This window comes from Ursus americanus, chromosome 3, assembly GCF_024610735.1.
Source record: "Ursus americanus isolate L20-20 chromosome 3, mUrsAme1.1.p, whole genome shotgun sequence".
Classification (NCBI taxonomy): Eukaryota; Metazoa; Chordata; class Mammalia; order Carnivora; family Ursidae; genus Ursus; species Ursus americanus.
This window is the reverse complement of record NC_142129.1, coordinates 44,750,545-44,774,691: the sequence shown is the minus strand read 5'-3', so window position 1 is coordinate 44,774,691 and position 24,147 is coordinate 44,750,545. Positions and strand designations below refer to the sequence as shown.

Sequence of the window (24,147 nt, the reverse complement as noted above, 5' to 3'; positions counted from 1 at the left end):
TGTATGCGGGGGTGGGAGGGGGAGGAATTCCCTTATTGTTGCCCAGTGCCCTTTCACCTTTTCACACAGACTTCTATCTTTAGTTGGGTCTGCAGGTCTAAAGGAGAAAAGGATGAAAGTCTGCCTGACCAGCATCATCACTTATTAATTTATTTAAAGCTAATAATTCTGATTAATTCCTAATAGTAGTGCATGCGATGTTGATCAACATTAGAGAACCCCATGATTTGAGGAACCTCCTGAGGGGTTCCCAGCAATGATTTTGAACCTTCTCTTTGGGTATGCATCATTTGCAGAAGCTGATGAAAGCTCATGAAACTCTCCCCAGGAAAAACACACACACACATTTTCAGACAAACTCTATTTTGCCTAATATTCGGGGGCTCTGTAGACTCCTTGAAGTCCACCCCTGAACCTGAGATTCAGTGCTTATGTTCTACGATATATCTAATCCCACAGACGTCCTGCATGGGACTTTTCATCTGTCTTTGACAGAAGACCCAGAAAACCGAAACTTTTTTGTTTTTGACGTACATCTCTTTATTTTAAACTTATTTTGTCTAACGAACGGAGATGTAAAACGATGATCACAATCCTCTAAGTTATGTTCAAAAAGAGACTCACAAGGACAAGTGAGTCAGGTAGTCAGTATGCATGGGCGCCTGGGCAGGAGGGCCTCCTGCTGTCATTAGTGCTGCAATGATTGAGAGCCTCTCATCCCAGGCAGGGCGAAACGGACAAATCCAACACACGGCACGTTGTTTTGTTTCATTTCGTTTTTAAAGTAATCTCTATACCCAACGTGGGGCTCAAACTCACCCCACTCTACCAACCGTGCCAGCCAGTCATCCCCCAGATGGCACTTTTTGATCCCTTACTCTGTGCCCTGCTCTTGATGTTAGATGCCAGTCCACCAGCTCCTGAACATGACCTAGTAGATCCACTAAGTACTGAAGATGCGTGAACATCAGAGGTAATTTCATTATAATAAAGTATAGAAGAAAACATTTTTTATGATTATAGGAAAATATACATAATCTGAGTTTCTTCATCCCCTATCAGGTTATAGGGAGAGTGAGGGGGTGACATTAGCAGTTATAACTCTTGTCCCTACCTGCTAATGCAAGACTTCCAATTTCTTGTAAAATTCTCTCCAAATATTTCTCCTCCTCCCAGGGAGTGTTTTCAGGGCTGGTCTTGCGGGACACAGTGTCCTATATCACTAGTGCCACTAGGTGGCAGCACTACCTTAGCAGGCACTGCCTTCTGGCTTCACGGTGCCCTCCTCGCAGAGTGTGACAAAGAATTCTTTTCTGCCCCTTGCGTTACTACTAAAGAGTTCTCAAAGAAACCCAGTTTTTCTGTTTTGTTTTGTTTTGATTTTTAGACAGTACAGCTAGTTCAGCCCTTGTCTCTCCATAGGAATTGGGCATTAGTCGCCTGAAAGTCCGATCTGAGCTGCAGCCATGAGTTGTATTCAGAAGTGTCTTGCCCCTGTGGTGACAAAGCCTTGGCTGCTGGGTCCTTCTGGTCCCTGGGCTGCTTGAGAGCTTAAGAAGAAGACACGATGAGTCTTGGATTAGTTCTACCTCTGCCAATTCCTAGTCATGGGATTTTGAGATTAACCTCAGAACCTGTTTCTTCATCAGTAAAACGAGGACGATGATGGTGGTACCCACTTCATAGGGCTAATGATGAAATGAGAGTCTAGCACTAGAATGCATTTAATCAATGTCATTGTTTATTATAATCAAATATATTTACAAAAAAACATTAACAGTGATTATTTCTGCTGGCAGCATTAGAGACAATTTTAAATTTCTTCTTTGTTTCCCAAATTCTCTTCAATAAGCATGCATTGTTTTTATAATCAGGAAAAAAAGTCAATTAAAATATAGATTTTTTTTTTTAAGATTTTATTTATTTATTTGACAGAGACAGCCAGCGAGAGAGGGAACACAAGCAGGGGAAGTAGGAGAGGAAGAAGCAGGCTCCCAGCGGAGGAGTCCGATGTAGGGCTCGATCCCATAACGCCGGGATCACGCGCTGAGCCGAAGGCAGCCGCTTAATGACTGAGCCACCCAGGCGCCCCTAAAATATAGTAGATTGTTGATCCCAGTTCCTGATGACTCCTCAGAAACATGCTTTCTCCACTGCTCAATGAGCTCCGGGCCTAGGTCTCATCTTTTTTGGCACCGTTAGCAGGAAGTACATCATTTGGCACCCAGTAGGTAGTCGGTACTCATTTCCTGAACAAAAATCTCAATGGTAATTGCTTCAGGTTTTACTTTCTCTGTGTAATGAAACATCTTTTTCTTCTCCATGAATTCTTTTTCTTACTTAGGTCCAATTTTTAATCCTTTTATCGATTTAATTGAATCCTTCCCAAACTTAGTCCTCTCCAAATTCTCCCCATCAGAATTCCTCTTAGACTGCTGAGCTGGGTTTAGGTAGGTTTTCAGCAAGCATTTCATCTGAGCTCCTCACAGCTCATGCCAATAGGTGATATGGATGGAACTCAGTTGAGATCAAATCTTCTTAGTAGCTAAATGAAGACCCAAGGGCCACAGTAACCTAGATTATGTAAAAATTATAAAAGGAATAGACATTTCCAAAGAAATATCATATTTTAACTTGAAACCCATAGTGAAAAGAGTGGTTGGTTGTTTTTTACCCATGGTAAAGAGTATAGGGTTATTGATGATTAAGTTTGGCGATTGGCTGGGGCACTTGGGTAGCTTAGTCAGTTAAGTGTTTGCCTTTGGTCAGGTCATGATCTCAGGGTCCTGGGATTGAGCCCCAAGCGGGGCTCCCTGGTCAGCTGGGAGTCTGCTTCTTCCTCTCCCTTTGCCCCTCCCCCCAATCATGCTCACACCCTCTCTCTCTCTCTCTTGCAAATAAATAAAATCTTAAAAAAAAAGGTTTCGCCTTTGCTATCATTTGGTTCCTTTGACCTTAAATGAATAAATGAAATGGTCAGGCAATCTCCAGGGAGGACAGGCTCAAGCATGATACTGTATTGGTGTTTATTCTATAAAAGCAAAAGCAAAGCAGACGACATTAGCCTTTGGCAGCTGATGTATGTTAGTTCTTTTCTCATATTATTGATAAACATAAGGCTCTCTCTCCAGGAATTTGAATTTGAAGGGAAGTCCAAAGAGGATTCCGGCTGAGCCACCTGAAGCAGGGCCCCATCTATACAGAGGCTGATACTCAGTTCCTCCTTTGATCTTGTGATCTACAATAGATTCCACTTTGATTAAGATGTTCAAACATTTAGACTCCTAACTAGGTCTTAAAAGGTGCTAGGCCAAGCTTGGGTCCAGGGCCAAGGAGGCGGCCAGGGGTGGCAAGATGTGGGGAGGGTGGTCCTGTTGTTGACGGCGGCACAGGCAACATGGAGAAGGTGGAAGGAGAAAGAAAAGCTTGGGTGCCTGCATGCGTTGGTCAGGCTGGCTTCTGTCCCCTGTAACCTAAGATTCCAGTTCACATGATGCCAAAGCAGGGCTGCGTTCCTCTCGGCCCCTGTTCCTGAGCCCCGGATCCTGACAGGGTAGGAGAAGCGCTTGCCCTCTCTGCCATGTTGTGGTCTCTCACACGAGCATCTGGCCCCAAAGCAGAAGAGCTCTGTCTTCTGCTGCCTGCAGCAACTCTCTCCAGACTGCTACAAACCTGGTTCTCATGAGCCTGGCTGCACACACCCTGTCTTTCCACCCTCTCTCTCTGCCCCCAGGCACTGGGACATAAACTTCTTCTCTCAGCATTCAGGCAGCAGATGAATACATAAATGAAAATCAAATCATGCAAATCTCCTTGGCAGAGGGAGTTTGGGTTGCCAAACTTGCCCAGACATGCCTAAGCTGAGAAGTGAAGGTTGGTCAAGCTCATGTGTAAACCCTGGGTCATCAGGAAAATCCAGCTGATGAGGAGCATTGCTCCAACCCCTCCCACATGACGCTCCTGCAAAGAGCTGGTCCGGGGAAAACTCCACTTGTTCCAAGAGGATTCATCAAGAGGAAAACGCAAAGGATCTCTCCATGCCCAGGAAACGGATAGAAAAAGCAAGTGGCAGATGTGAAACGCTTCCCAGGAAAATGCTGCCATAGAGCAGACAAAAGCTATAAGCGAACAACTTCCAGCCATTTAAATGACTTGACAAAGGGACTGCCTCTAAGGAGAAAGAGTACAGGGAAAAGATGGTAAGGCATCAGGAGGTGAACCGTGAGCTCAGGACAAAAGTGGAAAAAAGAAAATGAAGAAAAACAGAAAACAGCCCAAGGGAGAAAAAACACTGCTGAAAATATTAAGGACACAGAAGGCAGGAATGACAAAAACTCAGCAAAATAAAATGGAAATAAAAGAGTTTAAAAGAATGAGATAGGCAAAGAAGCCCAATGACTTAACTTATTGAGCACCCGTGATGTGCAGGCACTGTTCTAGGCACTAAGGAATACAGCAGCTCCATAACCGACGTGGGCCCTTACAGCCCTTGAAACAAAACCGTGTTTTGTTTTCAGCTTTCCATACTGCCTATAGTTGATAATGCAGAGGCCACCCAAGAGACGGCCCATTGTCAAGATATGTCATGGTCTGGTCCTGCTGTCTGTCATCTGCAGGCATGTGGCATTATCCGACACTGGAACAGTCTCCTTCAAACTTAACTTGCAGACATCTAACTTTACCCCTGTCACCTCCTCTCAGCTGGGTTACTATTACAGGCTGAACTGTGTTCCCCCCTAAATTCACAGTGAAGCCCTAACCCCCAATGTGACTGTATTAGGAGACAGGGTCTTTAGGGGTGTAATTAAGGTTCAGTGAGGTCATATGTGGGGCCCTGATCCAGTAGAACTGGTATCCTTACGAAAAGAGGAAGAGACACCAGACCATGGGTAATACCAAAGGCCATGTGAGCACATGGTGAGAGGGTGGTCCCCTACAAGCCAAGGAGGGGGCTTTTACCAGAACATGGATTTGCCAGCCCCTTGATGGTGGGCTCCTCCAGAAGGGTGAGAAGGTAAATGTCTATTGTCTAAGGCACCCAGGCTGCAGTATTTTGTTATGGCAGCTCAAGTCGATTAATGTTCACTCAATGTGCCCTGCTTAGCCTGGGACCATCTCTCCTTGGTGCTTCCTGAATAATGATCAGGACAAAAGGGCTGGTGAGCCATATAAGTCTATTTTGAAAATCTGGGATTCTATCCTGACCATTCCTGATCATCATGCTCCTTTTTTCCCCTAAAAGTAAGAAAGGGACCCAAAAATGGAGCGAGAGGACACAAATTTAATTGTTTCAGCTACCTGGGTTTTCTCGTTGACCTGAGATGGTCCTAGATCACAAAGATGATGGCCACCTGGTTGAGAGCCCTGCTCACTGAATCCTCTGTGGTAGGTTTCTGTAAATCCTGTAAAAACGCCCTTGTCACTCTTGCACTTGTCCCTTCTGGACAGAAAGTCTGGGCACGTGGTGGGGGCAACTGAATGAAAGATGAAGGTACAGGTGGTAGAATGGCTTGTGCCGATTCTGTGGGGTCAGGGGAGAGCAATACCCCCAGTGCCTGGGGAGGACACACCGTGGACCCTGGAGGTGCTGCGTTGTGAGGGCAGGGGTGCCATGACTGCATTCCTTGTTCACGAAACTTGGTGCAGTCACACGGTCTGCCTGGGCCAGGCGGCCCCTGCTGCTACCACCTGCCATCCTGTGGGGTTGGTCATCCTGTCTGCATGCTACAGAAATAGGAATATTCACAAGGTCATGGCCGTTTCTCAAGCACTGATGCTCCGATAGCAATCGCGACCACGCGTCTGAACACCCCCTCATACTGTTCAAACACCCAACTGGGACAACCTTTCTACCCGACTGATACAAATTCACCTGCTTCTCTTGATGCCCAAGTGGTCTTGGGTGAGGCCATGTATGGCATTCGGAGACCTGCTCTTGTTCCTCAGTCAAACCCATGTAAGACTGACCCAAATCGAACTCAATGACAAAGCCCAGCTGCAGTGACCTGTGCTCCTTTAAACTGCACCTCTGTGTGTGAGGGAAAAGGGCCTCAGAAGGTCCCTCCAGGGGGTCTGACTCTCAGCGGGGGGATGGCCCTTCCCAGGTCGGTTTCTTTCTTGGGTCTTCTGCCTCAGGGCTAGATTAGCGCCGGCTATTATATCCGCCCTGCCTGTAGACTTATAAAAATTGTGGAAAATTTTACATAAATAAAATTGATCATTGTAACCACTTTTAAGTGTACAATTCAGTGGCATTAAGTACACTCACAATGTTGGGTAACCATCACCACGATCTACTTCCAGAACTTCTCCATCATCCCAAACTGAAATTCCATCCCCATTAAACAGTAAGTCCCCATTCCCTGCCCCCAGGCCCTTGTAACCTCTATTCTACTTTCTGACTCCATGAGCTTGCCTTTTCCAGGGGCCTCACGTAAGCGGGATCATGCAGTATCTTTTGTACTTTTCCCGATTTCGCTTAGCATACTGCTTTCACAGTTCATCTGTGTTATGGCGTATGTCAGAATGTCCTTCCTTCTATGGTGGGATAATATTCCATAGCATGTATATAGCACATTTTGTTTTCATCTGTCCCTATATTTTTTTAGAGCTCTCCTTACCCCTTGGTGGTCAAGCCTCTGTTATCAGTTAATAATCATTTACATTCAACTCTCCCTGTTAACATCGTGTAGTTTCTGTCTCCTGACCAGAACCCTGACTGACACACTTGCCTTTGGAAACTGCCTTTTCACTCACTCCATGCGACCTTGGTGGGGCCAGTCATGGAGCCTGATTTCCCTCATCATGAACCATACTGCCCCACCACTAGGATAACAGTGATGGGTCATAGGGCAGGCATATGACCCAACCAGTGCCAGTCAGACTCATTCTCCAGGATCAATAGATGGATATGGGGGAAATGTGTTTCCATAACGTTTGCCACATTGGGGTTCTTGCCACCACGTTCCCAGACATGTGTAGAGGGCTAATCTTGTGGTAGAAGAAACTGAGACCAATACACAAGGGAAAATAGAGATGGAGAGGTTCCTAATATGTCCAGAGGCAGTGTAGCCTAAGAAGAAGGTCAGAATTTAAGGAGGCAAGGGAGGAAATAAGAAGAATGGGTAAGAGCAGCCAGAACTGCAGAAGAAGGTAGAGGAAGGTGGTATCATGCTATCTTGATCATTGTGGTATCAAGAGAGGATTTTTTTAAAAGAAGGAAAGGGGTAGGGCGCCTGCGTGGCTCAGTCAGTTAAGCCTTTGACTCTTGGTTTCTTGCGGTTGTGGGATCGAGCCCCACATCGGGCTCTGAACTCAGCACGGAGTCTGCTTCAGGTTCTCTCTCCCTCTCCCTCCCTCTTGTGCTCTCTCTCTCTCAAATACATAAATAAATAAAATCTTTAAAAAAAAATAAAAGAAAGAAAGGGGTTAAAAAAGGGGGGGGGGCTGGAAACCGGCTCCTGGATTGGGCAGTAGGCTGTGGCCGACCGGAGTGAGAGCACTCTGCTTCAGCCTGGGCATCTCTCCCTGTCCGTCTCCAGCACCCTCAAGAGCCCTGGGCTCGGGCCGTGCTTGCCATTCTCCAAAGGTGCCACAGCTCTCGAGCTTCCCCAGCTCCTGCTCTGGACCAACTCTGACTGACTGCCAAATTCAAGTCAAGCTCAGCTCATCAGCGAAGCCGCGCAGGTCAGTTCCTGGATCCCGGGGAGGAGCGGCTCCGGCAGCCCTGTGTCTGTCCCTTCTCTGGATGACTTAGGATGAGGATGGCTGGGCACATCCGTCTCCTCTGCCAGCCTGAGGACTCCTGTAAAGCGGGGGGCTTCCATTTATGCATCTCTGCATTCCAACCCCTCAGCACAGGGCCTGGCCTTGAAAGGAGCTTAGTGCACGCTAATGGATCAGCGCCTGCAGGGGTGCACTCGCCAGTTCTCCTGTTACAGGAGAATGAGATCTGGTTGCCATGGTGCTGAGAGAGAGATTTCTCCACCTGCTGTTTTCAGGAGGAACAAATCACAGAGAGCTGAATGCATCTTGGCATCTGGCCAGCAGGAGGATGCCAGCCAACCCTGAGATGGTAGAGACACCTTTCCAGCTAAACAGATCTTTTCACCCTTTTCTTCCAGGCAGGTGAACTGTTGAGTAACATCAAAGAATTTCCTTTTGTCTGTCCCTGGAAGATTTAAAGGGCTTCTCTTTTGCCAGTATCCCACTCTGCTCTCGTGCCAGTTTCCTCCACTCTCCTATTACCCCCCCCCCCCCCGTACCTTCTATCCCTTATCTGCTACCCTCAGACAGAGGCTTCCAAACTACAGCCAGGGGGCCAAATCCTCCAAGGGCCTCAGTCTTTGTCTGAAGGCCTTCAACGGACGGGGTGAGGTGTACCTCCATTACGGAGGTTCACTTTACTGGCCTACTGATTTAAATGCTCTTATCTAAAAACTCCCTTACAGCAACATCCAGACATGTTTGACCCAGTATCTGAATGCCATGGCCTAGCCAAAGTGACACATGAAATTAACCATCACACTGAATGACCCAGTTCTTGTCAATGAGATGGCAGAAGTTGCTGCACATGGCTTCTGGGAGGGTGCCTGAGGAGGGAGGGAGCTGTGCTGGCCCATGTTCTGGTCCTGCTTCCTTATCCTTTCTGCCTAACATGTGGGTCTAATGCTTGATGATGTGAGGAACAAAGGCAGAAGAGAAATTACTAAATTTCCTTACTACCTACAGCCCACTGACAAGTCCTTGAAACAGGCAGAGTGACATTCCTCTAGGGACTCAACTGCCTTGATGTTAATACTTTGCTAAGGGCAAAGGCAATCTTAGCCAGACCCCTCCAGGATCCCGAAAGTCTACTTTAACATATAAAAATTCCTTTAGAAATTTCTTTTATGTCTAAACTCCCCAAGACACGTATTGGCAATCATCCCCCAAGTATATGGCCCACCGAAGGGTCTCATGAGTAAGGTTTTATTAGATGGTAGTTCAAGACCTTTTCCCAACAATAGCTAGCCCCTCAAGGTCCTGGAAACCTTGCTTCCAAAATTCCTTAGAGACTGCACTAACCCTAACCCCCTCCCAGCTTGAAAGTATATAATCGGCCACTTCTCATGACTCTGGTGCAGCTCTTTCTACCCACGGGTCCTGTCCCTGTGCTTTAATAAAACCACCTTTTTGCACCAAAGACGTCTCAAGAATTCTTTTTTGGCCGTCAGCTTCGAACCCTGATGTCTTTCCTCCGTCACTTAGCACTTCATCAACCATCAAGAAGTCAGCCCCAACATCCTCAAGTCTTGAGCCTGCCCTGGATTTCTCATCTTTGCGCTTCTTTGTAGATGGCTGAAAAACAGAGCACTGTGTTGTTCTGTGTCTGTTTTTCATGTGTCTGTGACTTACAGTCAAATGCAAGTCTTACCTAATACACTGGCCTCCGCTTCTTGGCCATTCAGAGCTGCTTCATTCTTGAGCCTGGCCTCCAGGCTCCTGCTGACTCTGTGAGTCCTCCTGCTGTCCCCCTAATACACGTCCTGTCATTGGGGCTAGCCTGAATAGGATCTTGTTTGTATCCAAGAATCCTTCCTGGTAGACGGCATATGCTAGGTGGGAGGGTGTGATGGGAAAATAGAGATGAAAGAAAATCTTCCAGGTATGAATACACGCAGAGGCCAAAGGCAAATGACCACTCCTCTTATAAGTTAGTAAGGCTGGATCACACAGTGAGTGGGGAGTGAGGCTAGGAGGCAGGCCATGGTGACACTGGGTTTCATCCTGAAAACACGGGAGTGGGTGGGTAGGTTTTGTGTGTGTGTGTGTGTGTGTGTGTGTGTGTGTGTGTAGGTCACATGATCGTATTTCCAAATCAGGAATCTCGCTATAAGTGTAGTGAGGAGAAAAGATTGCTGGGAGCAAGTCTAAAGACAGGGAAACTTGTCGCAGGGATCCAGGTTAGAGATGATGGAGCAGTGGCGAAAGGAGAAACAGATTTTAGGGAGACTTGGAGATAAAATCTATTCGATAGGTAAAGGATAGAAAGAGGTCAAATTCAGAAGCAAGAATTCTCGCTTGAGCACCTGGATGGATACCACTCCTTCCTCTGGCAGGCAGTTTATCGTCCTCGCACCACCTCTGTACCCATGGAAGTGTTCCTGATGCCAAGGAACTTATTATCTCTCATCCCTCTCCTGAAATTGTAATAGTCACAGTCTTTCAGGTGGTCTTAGGCTACATCATCAGAGGTATTGAGTTCAGAACCAGGGAGGTGATGCTCTTGACCCCCTGACTCTGGTTAGAACAGACACCAGGTGTATCATGTCTAATCTTGGTCCCTAACTACAAGGGGGAGTTTAACACCTGGAACTGTCTAGGTAAGGGGGTCATCAGTAAACTACACCAATGAGGAAGTTCTGGGGGCTTAGGGACCAGATAATTTTTAAGGGTATAAGGCTCCTGTGTGCAAATGTTTAAAGGCAGAGGGTACAGAGGGTTCTTTGTGGCCCTAGAGTACACAGCAAGGACTGGCAGGCTGAAGCTGTAGGGAGGCATATTTTTGTCCAACATAAAGAACCTTCTCTGGGTCAGAGCTGCCCTGTGTGGACAGGAAGCCCAGAGAGGAAACAAATAGCCCATATGAGAGGTGTTTGGGAGGAAGCTGAGGGATTCTTCTTCCCAATCCCAAGGGAGCGTGGAGCAGGGACCACAGCTCAGATGCTCACAAGGGCCAGGTGAGGCATTAGCAGGAGCAGTCCAGCTCAAGGTGCACACATTCTAAATGAAAACCGAGAGCAGCACAAATGCGGTGCAGTGTGACAAATCCTGCCACAGAGGCGGGGCTGAGTCCACTGACGGCTTCGGCCATGGAAGGTGAGGGGTGGAGGGTGCGAGTTTGCCGGGGGTGCCGTAACAATGCCCCAGACTGGGGGACTCAAACAACAGAAACGTATTGTCTCCCTGCTCTGGAGGCTGGAAGTGTTGCAGGGCCGTGCTCCTTCTGAAGCTGGTAGGGGAAATTCTTCCAGCTTCTGGCAGTTCCGGGTGTTACCTGGCTTCTGGCAGCACGATTCCAACCTCTGCCTCCATCTTCATGTGGCCATCTTCCCTCTGTGTCTGTGTCTGTGTCCAATTTCCCCTCATTTTATAAGGACACCAGGCATATTGGATTAAGGGTCCACCCTAGTCCCATATGAACTCAACACATTATATCTGCACTGACCCCCTTCCCAATAAGTTCACATTCTGAGGTGGCCTGATCTGAGGGCACAACGGAAACCACAACCCGAAGTCTGAAGTCCCATTCCATTGGAGACTTGTCAATCTAGGAGTAACACCTAGCTTCGGTGAGCTTTTTGTTTGTCTGTTTTGCCCTGTCTTGTCTTTGGAACTTATATAAACTTCCTCCTTCCCATCAAACTGGCAAAGCTAGAGCCCCACTAATTTTCAGTGGCTGACCCACCCTTTCTCTGCAGGAGAGGCATGGTGGGCCTGAATGACTTCACAGGGCTGAGAAGGCCTTGGAGGGCTTCGCTGTGCTCACCATCTTGGGGCAGGGTCTCTCGTGCTGGAACTCTGGCTCCTTTCTGCTCTGAAAGCCTCTGAAGGCTGGGCCTGAACGTGCCTGACACAGCCTGCTCGCTATCTAGGTGCTAGTTTGTGGGGAACTGCTCCCCTCTGCTGGACAGAGGGAAACCTGCTCTCCTTCCATTTCTTAGGGGTTTGTTTCCCAAAGTCACAAGTTCATAAACCCAAAGTAAGAGTGGGAAGGGGCCAGAGGTCAGCGGGACCAGTCCCCTTCATTGTTCAGAGAGGGAGGCTGAGGCCAGAGAGGGGAAAGGCCCTGTTGAAGGCCACAGAGAGAGTTAGGGGAGGAGCTGGGATTAGACACGAGCCTCCTCCCTCCCACACCAAGGTCTGGGAAGCATCTCTTAGGATCCTAGAGGCATGGGCTGGAAGAAAACAAGAGTGGGGCTCCTGGGCTTCCCACACATACCTTAGCTTGGAGGACAAATGGCAGGAGAAGTCAAAATAAAAGGGGTGGGTACCTCACCACAAGCAGAGGCATGAGAAAGCAGGAGAGATACTGGCCCAGAGAAGTATACCAGGACCACCAGTCAGTCTACTCACTCGGGATAATTCCCCATCAGCCTGTGTGAGTGATCCCAGCACAACCCAACTCCATACTCCTAAAAAGTCATGTATCAACAGAACTTCTATAAGTCAAATGCTCTCTTCACTCTCTCCCTCCTTCTCCTGTATCCCAGACATCTTTACTATCTTCCTCATAGCTGGCCCATGGCAACTTGGTAGCTCGGGCAAGCTTACTGCTCTAACAAATACAGCAGAATGTATCACAGCTCAAATGCAATAGAAATTTACTTTTCACTCATGTCAACACAGTTCAAACAGCTTATCAGGAAAAGGAAGGGCAATGGGCTCTCAGGGACCACAGTCACTCAGGGACCAGGCTCTGCCATCTTTAACATGTGCACATCAACATCCAGCCAACAGAGAGGTAAGGGCACAGAGGTCAGCACACAGGAGTTCTTCCAGGCTGGGCTGGGAAGTAGCATGTGGCAAATTCAAGCATGTGCCGTTGGCTGGAACTCGAAGGATCCAGAAGGGACAAGACAAAACTAAATCTAAACCTGGGTTAAATGTTGATTCGATGGGAGATGTGGCACACAAGAATGTGGCTCACAGAGCTCCTACTACAGGGAGCATCACTGACCGAGGACCCCAACTGTGACGGTGAAATCTGTGACGGTGCTGGTGTGGAGGCAGGCTGCTCCCTGCCAGTGACTGAGTGCAGCCCACACGCTATGACAGATGGTTCCTATGAGTACAGGGGACTCTTGTGTTGTCAGCTTGGTTCCAGAACTCCCCAATGGCTTTGCTGAACCTTCCTGAGACCACGTGGCAGGGCTCGGATGCTTTACCCAGTTGTTGCTCCCTCGCCTTCACTCGGGGTCGGACTGGCATCATGGTCTGGTGGTTCTCCTGGCCTCCCTGATTCCTCCCTACTTCCTTTCAGTTTCCCTAATCAAATCCTGGCACACTTAATCCTGCCTGGTGTCTGCATCTTGGAGGACCGAGTCTAACACAGGAGTCAACTCTCTGGAATTGACTATTCCAAGTCCACTGGGGTCATTTAGAGCAGACGGTGAAGGCAGACAAGACACGTTGAACAAAAGATGCTCTGGGTACACCCAGAACTTGCTAATGTCATATAGCGGTACCAGGGGTTAGGATACCACATGTTTTGTAGGGGACACAATGTGACCCAGAACAGTCTCCACGCTCAGCTGGGCGACTCCTTTCCACATTTCCCCAGCAGGATTGCTCTTCAGTTCTTCACAAGGGCTTTTCCAGACCTTCTCCACCCTCCGCAACATCACAGCCAAGAAACAATTCCCCTTGCACGCAACAAATGACTTTGCCTCCTCCTTCACAGAAAACCAAACACTAACAGCAGGGAAATCCCTTACCTGCACCATCGGTCTCTACGTGATCCATCTTCTACTCCTGCCCTCCCCCACCATATTCCTCCTCAGGTCTAATCCAGACCCTGTTTTATGAATCCCTTTCCTCTGAGGCAGGGATGTTACTTCTCCCCACTTGTCTGCATGCCAGGAAATGACACCCCAATCTACCCATTTGCTCAGGCTCACAATATCCACAAGTCCATCTTCGTGATTTTCTTTTCCTGCCTCTCCTGCTTCCTCTAACATGACTAATCCATCAGCATGTCCGATTTGCTTTATCTTCCAAGTTTTTCCAAAACCAGCCTGTCTCAGCATGTCCACTGTTACTCCTCTGATCCAGAAAACCTAACTGATAGTTACCAAAACCTCTTAACTGCTTTCCCTGTCTCCATTCTTGTCTCATTCCAGCCCAATCTCTGCACACAGCCAGAATGATCATCTTAAAACAGACGTCAGATCATTTACTCCCCTGCTTACAATGCTTCAGCAACTCCCTGTTGCATTTTTTTTTTTTTATCATGGCCTACAAGATCTATATGATCTGGACTTTGCAGACTTCTCTGATCTTATTTCATATCTTTATGGCCCCTTCCCACTCTTACTTATGATAATAAGATATAATATCTTGTTTATCTTTCCCCTTTTCATTCACAACATTCCAGACACATGGGTTTTCTTACTATTCTTTACACAAGCCAAGTAGGCTCCTACCTCAGGGCCTTTGTACATGCCATTACTTCAGATCTTCTCACGGCTGATTCCTTGTTATCTCTATATCCTAGATCAAATGTTGCCTCCTTGGAGAGGCCTGACCACCTATCTAAAGACTAGCCTCATCTCATCTCATGCTTTACCAGATTTCCCTGCTTTAGTATTATTATTACTATTATTATTATTATTATTAGAGAGGAAGGGAAAAAGAGAGGGGCAGATGGAGAGAAAGAATTTCAAGCAGGCTCCACAAAGCCTGACGTGGGGCTTGATCTCACAACCCTGAGCTGAAATTAAGAGTTAGACGCTTAACCGACTGAGCCACCCAGGTGCTTCTCCCTGCTTTATTATTATTTATATTATATTATATTATATTATATTATATTATATTATATTATATTATATATTATTAGAGTCCTTATCACTACCTGAAACTATTTATTAACCAGCTTATATTTATAAAGATTTTATTTATTTTATTTTAGAGGGAAAGAGAGAGACAGTACGAGTGAGGGCAGCGGCAGATGAAGAGGGACAGGCAGAGGATCTCGAGAAGACTCCAGGCCCAACATGAAGCATGACCTCACAACCCTGAGATCATGACCTGAGCTGAAACCAAGAGCTGGACGCTTAACTGACTGAGCCACCCAGGCTCCTCTAAGCATCTTATTTTAATATTGCCCGCTTGGTCCCAAAGAACCTAAGCTCCTTGTAAACAGGATGTTTGTCAGTTTTGTTCATTGCTGTCCTCCCAGTGCCTAGAAAAATGCTTGGCACATAGTAGGTGCTTGGTAAATGTTTATTGAATAACTATGTGACAGGAGCCAGGGCTCTTAAGCATTACAGAAGTTTCAGGGAGGACACTGTGACATTCCCTGTCCAAATCCTAGGAGGTACCTTGGAGGCCAACAGTGTAGTCACTTTTGTGCCAAGTTGCAGCAAAGGAATTCTTTCAAAGGCGAGGAGTCCCAGCACTTGGATCCAGCCCCCCAAGGGGTACCACAGTAACCACCTCTCACTGAGACTCTGGCACTGTGACCAGATGGTATTTGGGAACAGCTGCTGGTCTCCATTTCTTCTGGATCCACAGACCTCTGTTCCTCGTCTCAGAGAAAATCTTGCTACTCTAGCCACTTCTGCTTCTCACTGTACAAGTCCCTAAGTGGCTATCTTCCCCTGACTCCTAATTTAACAGTTTTAGAAGATTAAATCTTCCCTTACCTATGCCCTGGGGATCAAGGAAGGAAGGGAGGATAAGCCATTCTCTTTTTTCCCAATGTTTCCACACCAGTGAAATCAAAACAGAAATTGATCTTACAGTAAATTACCCTGCCTTAACCACTGACCGTATCACTAAGGTTTCAAGGGACCTTACCTCCTTGTTGTTGCAGAACAGAAGCTAAAACAAATCTTTGCTAAGGGATGCTGGAAGTTGAGGCAAAACTTTGGGGTTAATGGTTCAGGGGCCAGAAAGGAGAGTCAGTGCCTGAGAATTATGGAAGTCAAACCACATGGGTCACAGGCCAGTTTCACTCACCCTGTATTTAGAATCTTCTTCAGGGCACCTCTCTGCTTTAGCCTCCACTGTAGCTGCCTGCACCTAAGGGGAAAAGACCCAGAAAATCAAGCCATGGAGTTTTCTGCTTCTTAGGTAAAAGGGTAAATGTTTATTGAATATGACAGGTGCCTGGTTTTTCTGTAGTAGGGAGATTCAGGGGGGTTATTATTCTCACTGCAGTGACGATCACTATCAAAGCCTCAAAAGGTGCCTTGAAGGCCAGCAGTCTGGTCACTCACCTCTCAAGAAAAGGGACTGTACAACCAGTTCAGGGAAGAACCCTGTATTACTTATCCATTGTTGTGTAACAAATTACCCCTGAACCTGGCAGCTTAAAAAGCCACAAACATTATCTCCAGCTAGGTGGTTCTGGATCAGGGCCTTCTGTAAGATGCAAGACATTGACTGGGGCTGCAGTCATCTGAAGGCTAGATTGGGGCTAGAAGGCATGATCCTACGTGGTCCACTCACATGGCTTATGGCAGGAGGATCGGTACCCCATTAGCCCTTGGCACTGACCATAAAAAAGCTTGAATGGCTATATTACTATGAGTCTAAGTAGATTTAAAGATAAGAGATATATTTAGAGATGAAGATGAACATTCACAATAACAAAAGTATCATTCAGCAAAAGCATGCAACAATTATAAATGTGTATATGCCTAATAAAGTCAAAATACATGAAGCAAACATGACAGAATGAAAGGTAGAAATAGACAAATTCATTATCAGAGATTTTAACATCCTCTCTCAGTTATTGATAGAACTAGACAAAAAAGTAGTAATGACAAAGAAGATCTGAAAAACACTATCAACCAACTTGTCTAACTGACCCTTATAAAACACTATGCACAACAACTGCATAATGCATATTCTTTTTAAGTACACATGGAACATTCACCAAGGTACTGCCATATGCTGAGTCACAAAATTTACTGAAGTTGATAAATTTCAAATGCTTTCCTCCGACTGCATGGGAATTAAGCTAGAAAGCAACAATAAAAATAACAGTATATGTTTACAGGTTTCATATATTTGGAAATTAACATTTTTCTTTTTTTTGTAAAGATTTTATTTATTTGAGAGAGAGAGTGAGTGAGACAGAGCATGAGCAGGGGGAGGGGGAGGTGTGGAGGGAGAGGGAGAAGCAGACTCCCCACTGAGCAGGGAGCCTGATGTGGGGCTCCATCCCAGGACTCTGGGAACATGACCTGAGCTAAAGGAAGATGCTTAACCGACTGAGCCAGGTGCCCCCTAAACAACACTCTTCCTGATAACTAATGGATCAAAGAAGAAATCATACAGGGAATTAGAAAGCATGTTAAATTACATGAAAATGAAAACATGATGTACCCCAAATTTTGGGATTCAACTAAAGCAGAACTTAGAGGCAAATAAATAACTTTAAATGTTTGTTTTAGAAAAGAAAAAAGGCTTATAATAAGTTATCTAAGTTTCTACCTTGAGAAGGTAGAAAAAGAAGAGCAATTCAAACCCAAATTAAGTAAAAGGAAAAAATTATAAAGTAGAAATCAGTGGAACAGAACATGGACAAAACAATGGAGAACATTAACAAAGCCAAAAGTTAGATGTTTGAAAAATTGGTAAGTTGGTAAACATTTAGCAAGACCGATCAAGAAAAAAAGAGAGGAAGAGAGAAAAAAAATTAATTACTGGTATCAGGAATGAAATAGGGGATTTTATTCCAGACCTTACTTGTATTTAAAGAATAATACTGGAATGTTATGAGCAATATTATGCCAATAAATCTGACAACTTATATGAAATAGCCAGATTTCTTAAAAAACAAAACTTATCAAAAAAGACAAAAGAGGAAATAGAAGACATGGATAGCTTCATTTCTATGAAAGGACCTATTCATAAATTCACTGGTGAACTCTACCAAACGGTTATGGAAGAAATAATACCTATCTTACAAAGACGGTATTTCAGGAAACAGAGGAGACTCTTCCCAAATCATTTCATAAAGCCAACATAACCTTGATAGAAAGACTTCACAAAAATATTACAAGAAAAAAAATTATAGGCTAATATTGCTCATGACAAACATCCTTATCAACATATGAGCAGATCAAATCCAACAAAATGTAAGAAGGATAAAACCAAATGGGATTTATCCTAGCAATGGAAGGTTGATACAACATTTGAAAAATTCAACAATGTAGTTGAGTATATTAAGAGAATCAAGAAGAAACACCCTATAGTCATCTCAGTAGATGCATAAAGAGCATTTTATAGAATTCAGTACCCATCCATGACAAAATCTTAAGCAAGCCAGGAATAGGCAGGAACTTCATTAATATGATAAAGGCATCTGCTAAAAATTCTGCAACTAACATGATACTTACCTAAAGAAACACTGAACACTTTGCCTCTAAGATCAGAAACAAGGCAAGATGTTCATCCCCACTACTTCTATTCAGTATTGTACGAGATGACCTAGACTATACAGCTAGGCGAGTTAAAAAAAAAAAAAAAGCATAAAGATTGGAAAGGAAAACTGATTCTATATGCAAATGACAAATGACTATATGACAAATGATGTATTAATGTAGAAAATCCCAAGGAGTCTATAAAAAAAACCCAACTACTAAAATTAGTAAATGAAAGATCACTACACAAAATCAATTGTATTTCTATATATTAGTAACGAGCCATTGGAAAACAAAATAACACTCAGAGTTAACAAGTAAAATACCCAAAAATAAATTTAACAAATACATCCAAAGCCTATATTGTTAAGCTGTCAATTCTTCCAAAATTGACCTATGGATTCACAACCCCAGCAAGTATTTTTTTAACTGACAAGTCAATTCTAAAATTTATACAGAAATGGGAGGGACCTGGAATAGTCAAAAACAATTTTGAAAAAGAAGGAAAGGTGGAAAATGTATGTTATCTGACTTTAAGACTTACTCTAAAGCAATAGTAATCAAGAAAGTGATATTGGCATAAAGGTTGATAGATGGATCACTGGAACAGAATAGGGATCACAGAAATAGCCTCACACTTACATAGTCAATTTATTTTCAACAAAGGCACCATACCTCATCAATGATGAAATAAATATTGTGAGCTTTCTTCCTTCTAACAATTGGTGTTGGGGAAGATGGTAAAGTAGGAGGACCTTAAACTTGTCCTGTCCCACGCCTACAACCAGGTAACACTCACAGCAGCTTAAATAACCCCCAAAACAATCTGAAGACTGGCAGAACAAACTCCACAACTATAGGTTGAGAAGAGGCCACATCAAAGAAGGTGGGAAGGGTGAAGACGCAGTCTGGGAGCAAAATGGACCACAGCCATCTGTAGTGGGGAGGAAGCCAGTGTCACGGAGAAGGGCAGAAAACAGACTATACCACCAGAGAGCCCATAAACAAGGGAGGATGAATCCCCACAACATTTGCCTTTGAAAGCAGAAGGGGCCAGTTTCACACTTCTTAGAACCAGCAGGATTTAAAGCCTAGAACATTAAAAATCTGCATGCTCAGCTCTGGGAGAGCCTGGAGGCGGTTAGGAAGTGGAATCCTTATCCTGAAAGAGACAGCATGACAAACAGTCTATGCAGATACAGCATAGACCCAGCAGCTTGACAAATGCCAGGGACAGACGAGAGGGAGAGTGATTTGCTTATCTCAGAGGTGGCCCAGAGAGACAGGGTTCACTGCAGGGAGACCCCTCTAGGAACAAAGGAGCTGGCAGGCATTATTTTCCTCCCTTGCCCCTCAGCGTGAACAATGCCACCTGCAGGAAGCAGCACTTCAACAAAACTCTCTACTTTGCACCAAGCCCCGCCCCCCATGCTTCACAGATCCACTCTTTCCAGTCATGCTCACTTTAGTCCTGGCACTGAGAGACCCTCCCACAGAAGACCTGTGCAAATCCTGCCAACACCCCATCTCCAGGACTTGTGCATTTTGCAGGACCTCAGTTCCAGTGGTGGTGGGGGTATGCCTTGTTTCACAAGCAGGCTACCCCACACCTTGTTAAAATGCACCCCACTCCCACTGGGGACCAAATATTGCCCACAAGAGGCAAAGGGAGCCTCTGCTAACAACTGGACTGAAGGAAAAATAGGCCAAGACTCAAGAGCAGAGTGCAAGCAACACACACAGTAGATACTCCCTGAAGTGCCAGCCCTGAGGAACAGGGGACACTACACTGCAGGGCACTACAGGACCTCTTCCTCATAAGGCTGTTATTGTTAAGAGCAAGAAAAGTAGCTGACTTTCCTAACATAAACACAAAAAGTCAGACAAAATGAGGAGACAGAGAAATATCTCCCACATGAAAGAAAAGGGTCAAACCACAGCAAGAGACCAAAGTAAAATGGATATAAGTAATATGCCTGATAGAGATTTTAAAATAATGATCATAAAGATACTCACTGGACTTGAGAAAACAGTGGGAAACATCAGGGGCACCTGGGTGGCTCAGTTGGTTAAGCATTTGCCTTTGGGTCAGGTCATGAACCTAGGGTCCTGGGATTGAGCTCCCGGATCTCATCATCGATCTCATCATCGCATCATGGGGATCCCTGCTCAGCGGGGAGCCTGCTTCTCCCTCCACCCTTCCCCCTCTACTTGCACTCTCTCACTCTCAAATAAATAAGTAAAATCTTAAAAAAAAGAAAAAAAGAAAAAAACAATCTCAATTACAATTGCACCAAAACCAACACAATATGGAATAAACTTAACCGAAGAGGTGAACGACCTAAACAAAACAAAACAAAACACCCCAGAAGTGAAAACTATAAAGCACTGATGAAAGAAATTCAAGACAATGCAAAGAAATGGGATGGTATTCCATGCTCATGGGTTGGAAGAACAAATATTGTTAAAATGTCCATACTACCCAGAGCAATATATACATTTAATGCAATCTCTATTAAAATATCAACAACATTTTTCACAGAAAGAATAAGCAATCCTAAAATTTGTATGGAACCACAAAAGACCCCCAATAGCCAAAACAATCTTGAAAAAGAAAAACAAAGCTGGAGGCATCACAATTCCAGACTTCAAGTTATATTACAAAGTGGCAGTAATCAAAACAGTATGGTATTGGCATAAAAATAGACACATAGATCAATGGAGTAGAACAGAAAATGCAGAAATAAAGCCAAAATGATATGGTCAATTAATCTGTGACGAGGAATGAATATCCAAAGGGAAAAAAGACAGTCTCTTCAACAAATGGTGTTGGGAAAACTGGACAGGTAGATGCAAAAGAATGAAATTAGACCACTTTCTTTCACCGTGCACAAAAATAAACTCAAAATGGATTAAAGACCTGAATGTGAGACTTAAAACCATAAAAATCCTATAAGAGCACAGGTAGTAATCTCTCTGAAATTGTCTGTAGCAACATTTTTCTAGGTATGTCTCCCGAGACAAAGAAAATAAATACAAAAATAAACTACTGGGACTACATCAAAATAAAAAGTTTCTGCACAGGGAAGGAAACAATCAACAAAACTAAAAGGCAACTACTGAATGGGAGAAGATATTCACAAATGACATATCTGATAAAGGGTTAGTATCCAAAATATATAAAGAACTGATTCAACTCAATACCCAGAAAACAAATAATCCAATTAAAAAAATGAGCAGAAGACATGAATAGACATTTCTCCAAAGAAGACATACAGCTGGCCCACAGACACATGGAAAGATGCTCAACATCACTCATCATCAGGGAAATGCAAATCAAAACCACAATGAGCTATCACACCTGTCAGAGTGGCTAAAATAAAAAACACAAGAAACAAGTGTTGGTAAGGATGTGGAGAAAAAGGAACCCTCTTGCACTGTTGGTGGGAATGTAAACTGCTGTGTAGCCATTGTGGAAAACAGTATGGAGGTTCCTCAAAACATTAAAAATAGAACTACCCTATGATTCAGTAATTTACCCCCAAAATACAAAAACACTAATACACAGGGATACATGCACCCCTATGTTTATTTTTTTTTAAAGATTTATTTATTTATTTGAGAGAGTGAGAGAGAATGTGAGCAGGAGCGGGGGGAGGGGCAAACGGAGAGCAAGAAGCCGACTCCCCGCTGAGCGGGGAGCCTAATGTGGGACTCGATCCCAGAACCCTGGGATCATGATCTGAGTCAACGGCAGATGCTTAACCTACTGAGCCACCCAGGCGCTCCACCCCTAGGTTTACTGCAGCATTATTTACAATAGCCAAATTATGGAAGCAGCCCAAGTATCCACTGATAGATGAATGGATAAAGAAAATGAGGAGAATATATATACAATAGATATTATTCAGCTCTAAAAAAGAATGAAATCTTGACATTTGCAACAACATGGATGGAGCTAAAGAACATAATGAGCTGACAAAATAAGTCAGTCAGGGAAAGACAAATACCACATGATCTCACTCATATTTGGAATTTAAGAAACAAAGCAAATGAGCAAAAGAAAAAAAAAAAAAGACAAACTGAGCTTCATTAAGTTATACGTTAAAACAGCCTCTGCCTCCAGCTCACATTCTGGTCCTCTACTCAGTAGTTGTGTGACCATGGCCAAGTTATTTATATCTTAGCACTCTGAATCTTGAACCTATAAAATGGGAATTATTATGGAGTCTACTCATTGGATTGTGAATAAATTTACAGGAGATAAATTCGAATGTTAACTTGCACATAGTACGCCCTCAATGAATATAATCTATTATTATTGTCTTGTAGATGTAGCTTCCCACGGGAAACCACTTAGGAAATTCTGCTAAGGGCCGTGTGGACCTATTGAAGTGTCCTGAGCAGAGAAGCAAGATGCACAGCTTTGCCTTTTAGAAATAATCACTGAGGCAACAGTAGGGAGAATGAACTGGAGGGGGGAAAATGGATTTGGAGACAAGAGCTGGGACTGTCCTCATGTGAAAATCGATGAGACATTATTGATCTAAAGAATTAAAAATACACATAGAATTATATTCAAAATATACAGAATTTGAATGTTTTAATAACAATGTAAATAAAAGTATATGTAAAGATTAAAATTGTTTTTCATCTTTAAAAATATTAAACTCAGAATTACCTATTAAAATGAAGCCAACAATGAATCTATGGAACACTACATCAAAAACTAATGATGTACTGTATCGTGACTAACATAAAACGAAAAAATGAAAAAGAATAAATAAAATGAAGCCAAATAAAATTGCGATTAATGTCAAATCTTGAAATAAAAGTTTTTAAAACCCGAATGGTTTAATACTGCAGAAGGTTTTTCTGCACCTGCCCTGCTTTTATGCTCAACTGTCAGTACTTCTCCAGAACCACAAATTGGGACAGGAAGAGAATACAGACTTCTATAATACTGGGAAAGGCAACTTCATTCTGGTGAGCCTGTCTACTCTCCTAAGCTCCTGCGGTGGTCACAGGGACGGTGTGTATGGTTGGCTCTAAGAGATGCCATCAAACAGTTCTTTAAAGCAGCGTACAAGCTGACACTGCTCTCAGCAGTGTGGGACAGTCCCAGAGCCTCACTTGGCATTTTCCAACATTTCATTTTAGACATTCTGGAGGGTGTGGGCGATGCTATTCTATAACCAACACTTTATTTTTCTATTCTATCGCTGGAAAGGGAATCCAGCTTTGCCTGCTCACCCACCTTTGGGGCAGCAGGGAGGAAGGAAGCCCATCTCTGGAAGGTAGTCAGCTGGGGCCCAAGCACAAGAGGGCTGGTCTGCTGAGGCAAGGCCATGAGGAGGGACTCACGGGCACCTAGATTTTCAGCTCCATTCCCCTGCATTATCTTGTTTCCTAGTCTTTCCTCCCCTCTTTGCCTCTTGCCTTTCCTCATCTCTACTGGTTCAAATCCTGCTCGCCCTACAAAGGTTGCTCAGAACTGACCTTGTCCATAAAGCCCCTCACCTCTCCTCCGCTTTTCCCCAGCTGTTTTCTTGACGCGGTAAGGCATGGGTGTGTTATGATGGGCAACTCATTAAGCTCTTTCGTTTCATCATACGAGGAGCACGAGAGCTTGAGCTACATTGAGTCTACGTCCCTGAGTGGAGGTGATATGAGCCTTTAAGGCCCCAGGGGTGCACGAACACAAACAGAAGTGTGTATTTCCGTGGGTGAGCCCGAGTGTCAGTGCCCAAAGCCTATGCTTTGAAGGTCCTTGTGCGTCTCAGTCTGCAGGTCTCGGACCGGGCTGCGTCCCGGAACGTCCACCCTCTTGGGGTGGCCTGGCTCATCTTTGTGCAGGTCTGTTGGCGGGTTGTTACCTGAGATCCCGCAGCCCTCCCAAGCGCCCAAGGTGGAGCGAACCCTCTCGAGTCTCCGAAGGACTGCGGGTTCTGTGTCGAATCTGCCGGTCGCCGCGTCGCGGGGTGGGGAATGTGCGGCTGCGCACGCGCCG

At 44.7% G+C, this 24,147-nt stretch overlaps 1 long non-coding RNA gene across 1 annotated transcript; it reads right to left on the bottom strand.

The window, feature by feature from the left end:
* On the bottom strand, positions 1-24,127 carry LOC123789107 (uncharacterized). Its single transcript, XR_006778670.2, has 3 exons — positions 24,014-24,127; positions 15,724-15,786; positions 1-2,574 (listed from the first exon to the last, which is right to left on the bottom strand). It is a non-coding gene; the product is annotated as an uncharacterized LOC123789107 (long non-coding RNA).
* Between the last annotated feature and the right edge of the window lie 20 nt (positions 24,128-24,147).